This window comes from Tachysurus fulvidraco, chromosome 20, assembly GCF_022655615.1.
Source record: "Tachysurus fulvidraco isolate hzauxx_2018 chromosome 20, HZAU_PFXX_2.0, whole genome shotgun sequence".
Classification (NCBI taxonomy): Eukaryota; Metazoa; Chordata; class Actinopteri; order Siluriformes; family Bagridae; genus Tachysurus; species Tachysurus fulvidraco.
In genome coordinates this window covers 5,433,109-5,445,540 of record NC_062537.1, presented here as the reverse complement: position 1 = coordinate 5,445,540, position 12,432 = coordinate 5,433,109, and positions in this window count along the sequence as shown.

The following is a 12,432-nucleotide window of genomic DNA, read 5'->3' as shown; positions in this document are numbered from 1 at the left end:
TTAGCACGTTCGCCTCACACCTCCAGGGTTGGGGGTTCCATTCCCGCCTCCGCCTTGTGTGTGTGGAGTTTGCATGTTCTCCCCGTGCCTCGGGGGTTTCCTCGGGGTACTCCGGTTTTCTCCCCTGGTCAGAAGACATGCATGGTAGGTTGATTGGCATCTCTAGTGTGTGAGTGTGTGTGAATGAGTGTGTGTGTGTCCTGCGATGGGTTTTCACTCTGTCCAGGGTGTATCCTGCCTTGATGCCCGATGACGCCTGAGGCACAGGCTCCACATGACCCGAGAAGTTCGGATAAGCGGTAGAAAATGAATGAATGAATGAATGAATGTCACTAATCTGATAGTTTTACCTAGTTTTCTAAAATTGCCAAATCAATCGTTTTAAGTCGATAAAAAATGAATATTAAACTGTGGTCGCACAAAAGGAATTTATTGATGTATTTATAAAATTTTTTATTTTATTTTCTTTAGATTTTAAAAAAATTACAACCAGATTATTGTTGTTTAATTTTTTTTTCCTTCTTAAATTGATTTGTTTGCTATTTTTGTTTGACAGGATTTATCCTGTTTTATTTTTCCGTCACAGAATCCTGCACTATTAACAGGAGTATATTGAAAGCTAGCATGCACCACACCAGTCATCACACTCAGTCAAGCAAGACACACATGTATAATAACTGTTATTTCACTATACAGCCTTTACACTGTAAAAACTGACATGTCGTTAGTGCATTATGGGTAAAAACCCACAGCTCCTCGGCCACTAAGAATACACCTGCACACATATACATTAGCAAAATCCTTGTTTGGATGGAGTCTTCATTTCTAGGACGTTTCTTAAATTATTTATTGCTCTAGTAAGACAGTAACTAGAAATCAATTCGAGTGTTTGGGACAGACAACAAATGTAGATGTAGCAGTTAAGCATCACATTGTGATTGCTGCATTGTGAGGTTTAAATATTAGCCGCTTTGTTTGTTGAATTCATTTTAGAAGATAATTAATACGTAGCAGATGTACAGCATCTCTCAGATGAATATTTTATTGGTGCTTTTTTATATATTAGAGGTAGTTTACATACAGAAACAGTAGATTTATTTTAAAAAATGTGCACACGTTTTTGTCTTGGTCAATAATTTAGAAAAAAAATGTTTGTTCTCCTTTTAAAATGTAATGTTGCTTTTTCATTACTAAGCACCGAAGTGAGACAAATTTAATTAACATCTTTAGTTCCATTATTTCATACGCTGGAATAAAGATTTCAGTGCTGTTACTAGAAATGAAAAGCTTTTTAATTATATGCATCCATTTTTAATGATCTTACTGTCATAATTAGGATTTTATATATTTATTTATGGATGAGGATCCTGTTCATCTGCTTTGATTTAGTTTAGAATCACCATCACACACAATGCACAATCAAGAAACCCGTATTCAGTGGCATTCAGTGCCTTCCGAAAGTATTGGAACGACAAGGCCAAGTAATTTTTGGATAAACTAAAGACATTTGGATTTGAGCTCAATATGATGGATCATATTTTCAGCTTTAAATTGCTGCTATATATTTAAAAAAAAAAAAGGATCAATGTAAAGACCTTAGAACTGTCTATGGGAGAAAAGCAAGCCATGTTAAATCATTGCACAAGCATTGGACAAAATCAATATAGCAACTGGGAATGGGCCAGGGTGATAGTATCACCATTCACCATTTGAAGAAGCAGAAATCTAGAAGCCATACAACAAGATTCAGACCCCAGATAAGGACCAGAGACCTGACTGGATTTCATAAAGAAATACTGAGATGAGCCACAAAAGTTCTGGAACCAAGGTGAACCTATACGAATGTGATGAAAAAATAAAAAAAGAACTGCTCATGAGCCTAAATATACTGTACATGCTGATCTGTGAAACATGGTGATGGTAGTGTCATGGCTCAGGCCTGCATGGCAGCTTCTGGAACAGGCTTATTGTTCGTTATTGATAATACAACTCACAATGGCGGCAGCAGAATGAATTCAGAAGTCTACAGAAATATTCTGTCTGCCAGTCTAGAGAGAAATATATCCAATCTAATTTGGAGAAACTTCATCATGCAACAAGACAATGATCTAAAAGACACTGCTAACACAACAAAGGACTTCGTCAAATTGAAAAAAGGTGGATGGGTTTTGTGTCATTCACCAGACATTAAACCAATTAAGCAGCATTTCACCTCCTGAGGAGAAAACTAAAGAGAAACGAACAATAACTGAAATTACTTGCAGTTAAAGCCAGGAAGAGCATCACAATAGAAGAATGCGACAGATTGGTGATCGCCGGATGGACGCAGTCAATGCAAGTTAGGGACATGCAACCAAATATTAAGTTATATTTACTTCAAGACTGTCTGTTCCTATCATTTTGCTCCACAGAAAATCACATAGTCTGCTAATAAAGATGGCATGTTCTAGATTGTTAACACATCTAGATGTAAATCTCAGGACCCGAAATGTCTTCAGTGTGTTGCAAAAAAAAACAAAACAAAAAATGGGCCTTGCTGTTCCAGTAAAGTTATATGAAGCACACATATAATTAGACTGCATATTACTTCTCACAATACAAAAATACACATTAGCCTAGCACATTAGCTTAGCTATTAATGGTAGAGAAAACCCAGCGACTAACAATAAGGCAGGATTTACAGTGATATTAGCCGCTCACACTCAAGGTAGTAGCCGTTCTATTTCACTGCGATGCTAACTAGCAAGCTAGCTCTTTAAAACAGAGGCGTTTGCACAGAACAAGTTCTTAAAATATTAATGCTGAAAAGCCATCAAGACTTTCTCTAGGTAATTGTTCTTGTCATGAACTCAAATGAACATGCGCTGCTGTGCATTACATGTGATTAAAATGCTAAGATTTGTGCGAGCAGCGTGTTGATTTCAGGGGAACTGTAGAGGATCCAGATCAAGTACATGTCTTCTTGCTAATGTGTCAAACATGAATTTTTCATTAAAAAGCCATGTATTGCTTTGGGGTGTGTGTGTGTGTGTGGGGGGGGGGTGTTAAAGGATGTGTGAGTGTTTTAGTGGGACTTTTTTCAGTGCTAAATAATAGTGTGTGTGTCCTTCCCAATGTTTTTTTTTTTTGTCCTCTGCTTCCTTCTCACTCCAGCTCTTCTTTTTTTTCCTCTCCCTTTCTCTCCCTCCTCCTTTTCCGCTTGACTAACACATCCCTCCCCGTCTTCTTCTCGCTGTTCCTTGAATGTAGCGTTTAGTGATTAATGTGAGTTTTAATTGTCAGGCTCACTTTTATGCTCATTAAAGTGCATTATGCAGCAGTTAGGGTATTAAAGTTCAGTGCGAAATTTCATGCATACTAATCAGAATGCAAATGAGCCTGGCATAAAAGGATCCCTAGGTGCGAGGCGAGGTGTCGTTAGTTATCTCTTGCCATGGCTGTCTCGAGCAAGCGGGTGAAAAAGAAAAAGAAATGACTCGGGCTAAATAGATTTTTTTCTGTGAATAAGCGGGGAAAGCGATGGTAACTATGCTAGGAGCCTGTGTACGAACACCAAAGTGTGGGATTAAAAAAAACTATTCAGTGCACATGGCAATTATGACAATGAACACACTTTCAGGTAGAAGCTGCTTTTATGTCGAGCGCCAGTGGATTTAAATATGCATAGATCAATTTAAATAGCTTCCTCTGATTGGCCAGGGAAACGTGTACAACGTCATGAGTGACAGTGAAGTGGAGAGGAGAAGGTTGCAATTACAGTTTAAAAGCAATCTGTTTTAAACAAACCGGTCTAATATGTTATCGATATACTATTAGTAGGTTGCATTTTCACACTGTTACACTCAAAACGAATAAGAATGGTAATATCGCGTGTTGTCATGCATATGCTAATCCGTATGCTAATTACGGACAGTCTTCACAAACATGCATATGATCAACAACATGAGATGAGTCTGGATTCAAATGGGACAAACCTTAATTTCTCATTAAATATGTATTGCTTTATGGGGGAGAAAATAAAAGCAAAAGTGTGTGTGTGTGTGTGTGTGTGTGTGTGTGTGTGTGTGTGTGTGTGTGTGTGTGTGTGTGTGTGTGTGTCCTCCCTTATCCCCCCTCACAGTGGTCCCATGCAGAGAACAGATTCTGTCATCACACACTCACCATATTTCTGTCTGCAGGGCAAAATGAAACAATAACAGAGATATTCAAATGAGTTTCAAATATATTTAAAGCCCAGCATGATGCAAGTGTGCTGTGATGATATGATCAATTCACTCTGTCTAGTCAGGATCACACAAGGTCAGTGGGTGGTGAAGGGACTAACATGAGTGCGTGTGTCTGCATGTGTGTGTGTGTGGACAGTCAGAAATGTAGTTACTTTAAATATAGCATAAAAGTCTGTTTCCTGAATATAAAACAAAATAATACTACAGGAGATTTCCAAACCCTGCACATGTCTGATCAAAAGGAAAAGTTTTGGTAAAACCAATAAGGAAACCAAAACCTGTCATGGTTTAGAGGGCAGCATGGTATCTGCTTATATCTTCACACTTTGGTAAAAGGGAATATTAATGACATGCAGGCCTGAGGCGGCAGTGGAAGTAGTCAATGATTTGGTTTGAGAAATTACTAAACTATTTCTTAAAATGGGCTTGTTAAAGGAACACTATGGAAACACGCTCACTTACATTATGTAATAGGCTTTTATAATCTTCTGTTTATGGAAACAAACAGAAGTTTTTAGAATGTTCAAATATTTTACACAAAGAAAGAAATCGCTGGATATCTCTGGATTTCTAGGTCCCTTTTCAGATATTAGCAAAATTGTGATAGTGAGCATGTTAATTGCTTTGCACAAAAGGTAAATTTGTCCTCATGTCTATTTTCTTCTATTGAAGCATTACACTCTATATTTGATCTAAAACGGGTCAACGGATTGTGTGCACATCATTCATTCATTCATTTTCTACCGCTTATCCGAACTTCTCGGGTCACAGGGAGCCTGTGCTCAGGCGTCATCGGGCATCGAGGCAGGATACACCCTGGACGGAGTGCCAACCCATCGCTGTGCACACACACACACACACACTCATTCACTCACACACTCACACACTACAGGCAATTTTCCAGAGATGCCAATCAACCTACCATGCATGTCTTTGGACCAGGGTTACCACTAAGCCACCGTGCCCCCCTTGTGCACATTGTTGTTAAAGCAAAAACACTAAGAAATATGAAAGTAGGATGTAGTAGATTAATGGTTTAGATTGGTTTAGATTAATTGGTAATTTAGTAGGATGTAGTAGATTAATGGTTAAGGTGTTGGACCAGTCCACCAAGCTGACACTGCTGGGCCCCTGAGCAAGGCCCTTAACCCTCAATTGCTTGATTGTATAAACTGAAATAAAAAAAAAGTAAATCACTCTGGATACACTCTGGATGTGTATCCTACCATGTATCTGACTAGTCTTCTAACATGCTACAATCCTTTATGCTCAGTGAGATCACAAACCTCAGGACTTCTGGTAGTTCTGGTATCATAATCTACTAAAGGTAACAGAGCATTTCTGTATTTAGTTCCTTAACTTCGTAATAGTCTTCCTGATAGTGTTCGCTGCTCAGACTCACTTTTAAATGTAGTTTAAATGTAGATTAAAGACAGATCTCTTTACAGGCGTACACATAATACATCCTACAACCGTGTGCTCCAGTAGATACACATAATTATCTAGTTCTGGTTAATATTATGATTAGCAGCTACGCTAAATCCTCTACACTTTCTTCTCTTTTTCTTCCCATCCCGAGGCATCCAGGGACAGTACCAGCTTCAGTTATGTTCTGCCTCTTAAAGATCGCAAACATTCATGTGGTCTCTGAGGACAACAACCTCCTAATCAATACACAGTTGTTGGAGCATATATGACTGTAGTAAGGACATTATTCATGATAACACTGTCCGGTGTTTATAACAGTTTATAATCACACCTTTTTTTTTTTTAGAATATTCATTCATAATTTTTTTTTATTTAAACCCCCCAGTGAACAGATTTTGAAAATAGCAGTTCAAAACATTCATTCATTTTCTACCGCTTATCTGAATCTCAGGCGTCATCGGGCATCAAGGCAGGATACACCCTGGACGGAGTGCTAACTCATCGCAGGGCACACACATACTCTCATTCACTCACACACTACGGACAATTTTCCAGAGATGCCAATCAACCTACCATGCATGTCTTTGGACCGGGGGAGGAAACCGGAGTACCCGGAGGAAACCCCCGAGGCACGGGGAGAACATGCAAACTCCACACACACAAGGCGGAGGCGGGAATCGAACCCCCAACCCTGGAGGTGTGAGGCGAACGTGCTAACCACTAAGCCACCGTGCCCCCTTCAATTCAAAACAAAATGTTTTCAATTTATTTGAGTGGGAAAAATATATATCTTGTGCAAGTTGTTGGCATCATGTGATTTGTAAGTTCCTTTGACCGATCACGTTTATGTGTATCCTAAGATGTACATTCCTCTCCTGTCAAGCATGATTCCGCCCCATCCGCAGTTTACAAGTGCTTCGCAATGAGCAGATCTCAAGCCAAATGAACATCTACGAGAGAGCATCAGACAGTGCTCTCGAACTCCATCATCAAAACACCAATTGAGAGAGACTGACACATCTGTATTTATGTCACAGGTATACATTCTTTTAATTTTAAGGCTTTTTTTTTTTAAAGATAAAAAGTCAACAAGGCCTATAAAGCAGTGTGAGAAATTATATAACGGTTCCTGCATTGAAGGCTGAGAAAAGCAACCTCTAAGGACATGTTTGCGTAAATACATACACATTTGTTATGCATAGTGAATGGAGTTGGGATAAAGTCTATACAATTAAGGTAAAGTACTTCTATCGCTGAGGCCAGGGTTTGATTCCCAGGCAGGAAACTAATCGAGCCACGGAAGAGTTAAATCTCAGTGCCGGTACCAGGCCTGGAAAAAATGGGAGGGTTGTTTCAGGAAGGGCATCCGGCATAAAATCTGTACCAAATCAAGTATGTGGACCAGATGATCAGCTCTAGTGACACTGAACAGGAAGCAGCAAAAGAACAACAACTTCTGTCCATTATTTGTACCACGTTTACTACACAGGGTCTTCTGTTTGGACTGGTGGAGGAAACTAGATAACCCAGAGGAAACCCTTAAAGCACAGGGAGAACATATAAGTAAATATAAGGCAGAGGCAATAGTCCCAGAGCTGCAAATCAAAGATGCAATACCATTATCCATCGTGTTACCCGTTAAATTACAGAACAAAAAGTTTGCAAGTTTTAGCAAGTTGCCACCATCATCATCTTTACTGGGATAATACAACATTAGTGACTATACTACTCTTACAGATTTCCTGATAAACGTATTAACAGACACACTGGTTCATTGGGGCATAGGCAAGATTTCAATACAAGGTGTAGGAAGCATGTGGAAGTGTTTTAAAAAAACGGCGTAACAGGTTTTGACGTTTGCTCTGGTTTCAGTGTGGAAACAGAGACATCGAAATGTTTCAGTAATGATTCTGTGAAATTCTTCAGGGGGAGAATTTGCTACTTTTCACCATTTTTCCCCATCAAAACAATCAAAATATGGGTCTATTTATGCAATTCCCACTGAAACAAGTCTGAAACATGCAGCTCCCAAATGGAACACCTGTGTGTGTGTGTGTGTGTGTGTGTGTGTGTGTGTGTGTGTGTGTGTGTGTGTGTGTGTGTGTGTGTGTGTGTGTGTGTGTGTTTTTCTGTGTAAAAATCATGGAGCGGATTAGAGTGAGAAGTGCGGGGCAAGAGTAACTCTCTAGACTCGCTGTTCCGCCAGCTGTCATTAAAGCGATGCCAGAAAGTTGTCAGATCACACAGATTTGTTTTGGCTAAGCCTATAAGGATTCTTTGATAAATTATCCTAATCAGAGAGAGGCAGTGATCCAGAATTGTATTTTACACGTGTTATTACTCACTCTGTAACTCTGCTGTTTAAACACAGATATGATCGCCATGATCAAGTAATCTGATACAACCATGCTGTATGTTCAAGGAAAAAACATACACAACAAAGATACCAAGCAAAAAGTGATGATAACACAGTAGTCTGGTAACTTGTGTAAGCAAATCATTGAGCATTATCCTTTTTGATGCTCCATTATACGCATAAAACCCTTTCTAATACGGGACCGTTTGAGACCTGATAAATACATAAGCTAATTTTGTTGATAAGTTGAAGATTACAAAGAAGACACAATTAGTTACATCACATTATTTTTTATTAACCGATTTCCCCTTCAGGCTACATATTACTTTTAAATCACTGTTGAGACTGTGAATATGAAATTAGAGTTGTGTTCAATCAATAGGTGATTTACAGCTTCGCTCGGCTACCTTTATCTCTTCAGATGTCTGCTCAGGCGTCTGGATTACTAAGAATTCAGCCATCAAAGCTTCAAGATTATTCATTCTGAAAGTCTACAAGATGCCTGTAATGACTGTTACGATGTAATGTGCACGTCATTTTCTAAGTGTTCATACCACAGCATTGGTGTCAAACCTGATTATGCAGAAGGGGTTGATTCGTTGTATAGGACAAAATATGTCTCTGACAATTGTTAGACTGTACGTAAATTTGTACGTAGGTTTGTATTAAAGAGCTTGAACAAATGTGTTCTCTTTTCTACAGTAAGTAACTTACATGGCTTGTATGCTAGTCGATTGACAATCTAAATGTATTGAAAAAATTGTTTTCGGTGTTTAGGTAAAATTTATAGAAGTAGTCTCCACTTCCAGATCTTTGTAACAGTCACTAAGTTTTATACAATGGGAGAATCTCCAAGACAAAAGACTTGGAGCTTTCTGGTTTCTCAGTAACTTAAGAAAGCAGAAACCAGGCTGTTGGAGATTTGTAAAAGATGCTCTTTTTTTTAAGTCTCCGGTTTCTTTAAGTCTCCGGTTTTTCAGTGACTCTGAGCTCAGAGCAGACTCAGATTCTGGTTCTTGTCTGGTCCTGATGTGGATTTCTTCTGTTCAGTTTTGAAATATCGTGGTTTCTGACATGCTTTTCTGCTCACTATGGATGTAAAGAGCGGTTATTTGACTTATGGTAGCCCTCTATTGTAACCAATCTGGCCATTCTACTCTCTCATCAACAAGGCGTTTCCACCCGCAGACAGACTAGAGACTGTTATATCCCAGAAGAGTTTCTGAAAGACTCAAGACATCAGTCTTGTACCACCAACCATGCCAAGGTTAAAGTCACCTCATGAGATCACATTTTCCTCTGATATTTAACGTGAACATTAACACGATGACAGTGAGCCGCTGTTACAGGATACACACTTCTATAGATACAGACAAATCGTTTTTAAAAGTTTATGTGTCTGCATGTAGGTATTTTCTATCCGTAGGATTGCTGTAGTATTCTGTATTCCACAGTAGGATGTGAACGAACGTTAACGGTGTGGCATGGAAGATTAAATTGGTCCATTTGTTTAAAAATATGACAACATGACTGGTAAACTGGTCTGAAACAATAATGGTAAAGCTTTAGTTTACCTTATAGTCCACATTCTGATGAAGTCACACCTGTGTGAAATTAGAGCAAGCATTCGAGCTTTCCAACAGGTTTATTGTTGAACCCATTCTGTGTGCATTTAAGGTCTGGAAAATGAAACTGCTGTGTTTACTTCTGTCACACAGAGCAAAAAACGAAAGGGCTGAGAAACCATGTTACTAATTTTTAATTCCAGCTCCCCTCATTCGGTTCCTAGGACACGGAAACCTTATCGCAACAGTAACCACATACACTGCAGAAAAATGACATCTGAGCATATTAAAATACCTTAATGCTAAACAAATGTTACGATATCTTATTATAAGAAGATGATCCTATTTCTAGACATATTTTACTACATTCAAGTATAAGATTCTCATGTTCTATTGCTATATTTAATCAGTTGAAGGAAGCAAAACGATCTGCAAATAGAATAAGTAAATTATCTTAAAATAAGAAATAGTAAATAAATTCGATTAGATATAGATATCTTGACTATTATTACTTTCTAAGCAATCGTTTTTTGCATTGTACTGTCTATTGTATCAAATATTAGAAATCGAGTTGCTTCCCTGACTTTTCCAGCCATTTTTGGACACCTAGACAACACAATTCAAACCTAGACAATATAAAAATGAAGAAAATGTAAACAAAAACAACAACAACAACAAAAAAGAAGACAATCAACATGTAGCTTGTTATTTAAAGTAAATATAACAAAGGTTACAGACAGAGGGAGCATATCGTTTCACTGCTGGGGTACTACTGGTTTCGCACACGGCTGAATTGACTAATTTGCATTTTATGAAGCATTTTGAGTTCCATTATGTAAGGACGCTTATTTTTTGCCATCTTCATGTGCAAGTGCAGTGTGAAAATTCATTTCCAAACTGCCACCTGCACTGATGTGACTGGCTATGTGATAAGCCTAGAAATAACTAGTAAAGACAACAGGCAAAATATATATATATATTTCAAACACAGAACAATCAGACAAAATGTATAAATGAATAAAATACAGTGGAAAAGTGCACAGTGCATCCATATACCTAAATACACAGAAATTGACCCATTGCAGTTAAAGGAGCACTTGAGATGGGTCTGACATCCTACAAATTGTTTGTCATTAACATTGTTTTCATTTTAATTTGCTTTTACCATTAAAAAAAAAGAAATAGCAGTTTCTTTCTTTTCCAGCATTCCCTTGTGAGGTCTTGCCACTCAAAGCCATGGCCCCTGTGACAGTTCAGAGATGATGAAGACTTGCTTATAGCTGACTGGCTCTTCTGAAAATTTCATCACACACACATACTGTACACACACGTACAAAACGAGCTACACACATCCTACTAGCCAACACTAATCATACTTTTGTTATGTATAATGCTGAATTTCACTGAAAACAGATGTAACCCAGGAAACTGATTTCAGCCTTATTACCTGCCTTATGGGGTTTTATTTCATGTAACATTACACTGGTGTTTTCCTAAAATGATTGTACATGGAACCCATTCCGATAAAATAAGACAAGATAAAGATATCTTTAGTTAACCGATGGAAATAAGTTCTTATATATTCATGTGAAAAGTAACCTCTATTAGTTTAGTTTAAACTGATGTCTATGGGGTTTGTTTACGTATCTCTTTACGTTTGTACTTAAATCTGACACGCTGTTTGCTTGGAATCAGTGCTAGTCAGGCATTAGCAAAGAAAACATGCTCATTTAGTTAAATCCATCCATCCTTATATTTTCTGTAACGCTTGGAGCCAGGGACTCAAGGTGGAGGACACCCTGGATGGGGTGCTAACTTATTACAAGGCATAATTACACATGCTCCCACACTACTGACAATTTAGGGACACTAATCAATGTACAGCAAATGTCTTTGGACTGTGAGAGGTAACCCCGAAGTACGGGAAGAACGTGCAAACCTGCACACACAGGGAGATGCCGAATTCAAACCCTCAACCATGGAAGTGTGAGGCAGAATGTGCTAACCACTAACCCGTCTTTGCTTACTCCAGTCTATTGGAGTATTTTACTGAGGCGCATCCTCAGGTTCAATACTGCAATCTGCTGGTTTGTTCATCTTCAGTGCAACGGGAACTATAGTTGATGAAGAAAAAGTACAGAAAAACAATCCAATTTTTAAATAAATATCTATATACCCTGAAATTATACTTATGTATAGCAACAAAGCATTGTTTACCCCTGGTCATGGAAAAAGAAATGATAATAAGAATTTTGCATGCCAGAGAGCGGTGTAGTGTATTAAAGGATTGACCATATGCTTAAAAAATAAGTGACAGCTGAATGAAATATTTTAAAGTACAATAGCAGCGGTTGTAAAGCCCTCACACTGAATAAATACTGGAACACACAAATGTCTAGGATTCGACATAAAACCATTAAAGGAACCTCAAAGGCTGTAGATTTAAACCATTTTCAAACCTTCAAGCTTGAAATGTGCTACGCTGTTACCATGTAAAACACTAACACAGTACTTTAGGACAGTAAGACAATAGCAACCGTGCTGTTTTAGGCTAGTTTGCTTACACATTAGAAAATACAGGTTTAAAAATAAGTTATTTCTTTTACCCACATCATCTCTGTTATTATATGCTTGGCCAAAAAAGCCGCATATGATACTCTGCCCTGAGGTGCGATGTAGTCAAACTGTCTGCCACTAAATGATAGCTTCTCTTAGAGGCTTGATGGGGATCTTGTGGCAAAGTAATTATAATGACACAATAATTAGTTTTGCGAGAAAGACTGCCTTTAGAGTTTTGGAAAAATGATAATCAGATGTGGCTGGTCCAGGAACCGTCCTCCAACAAGTCTGACACAAC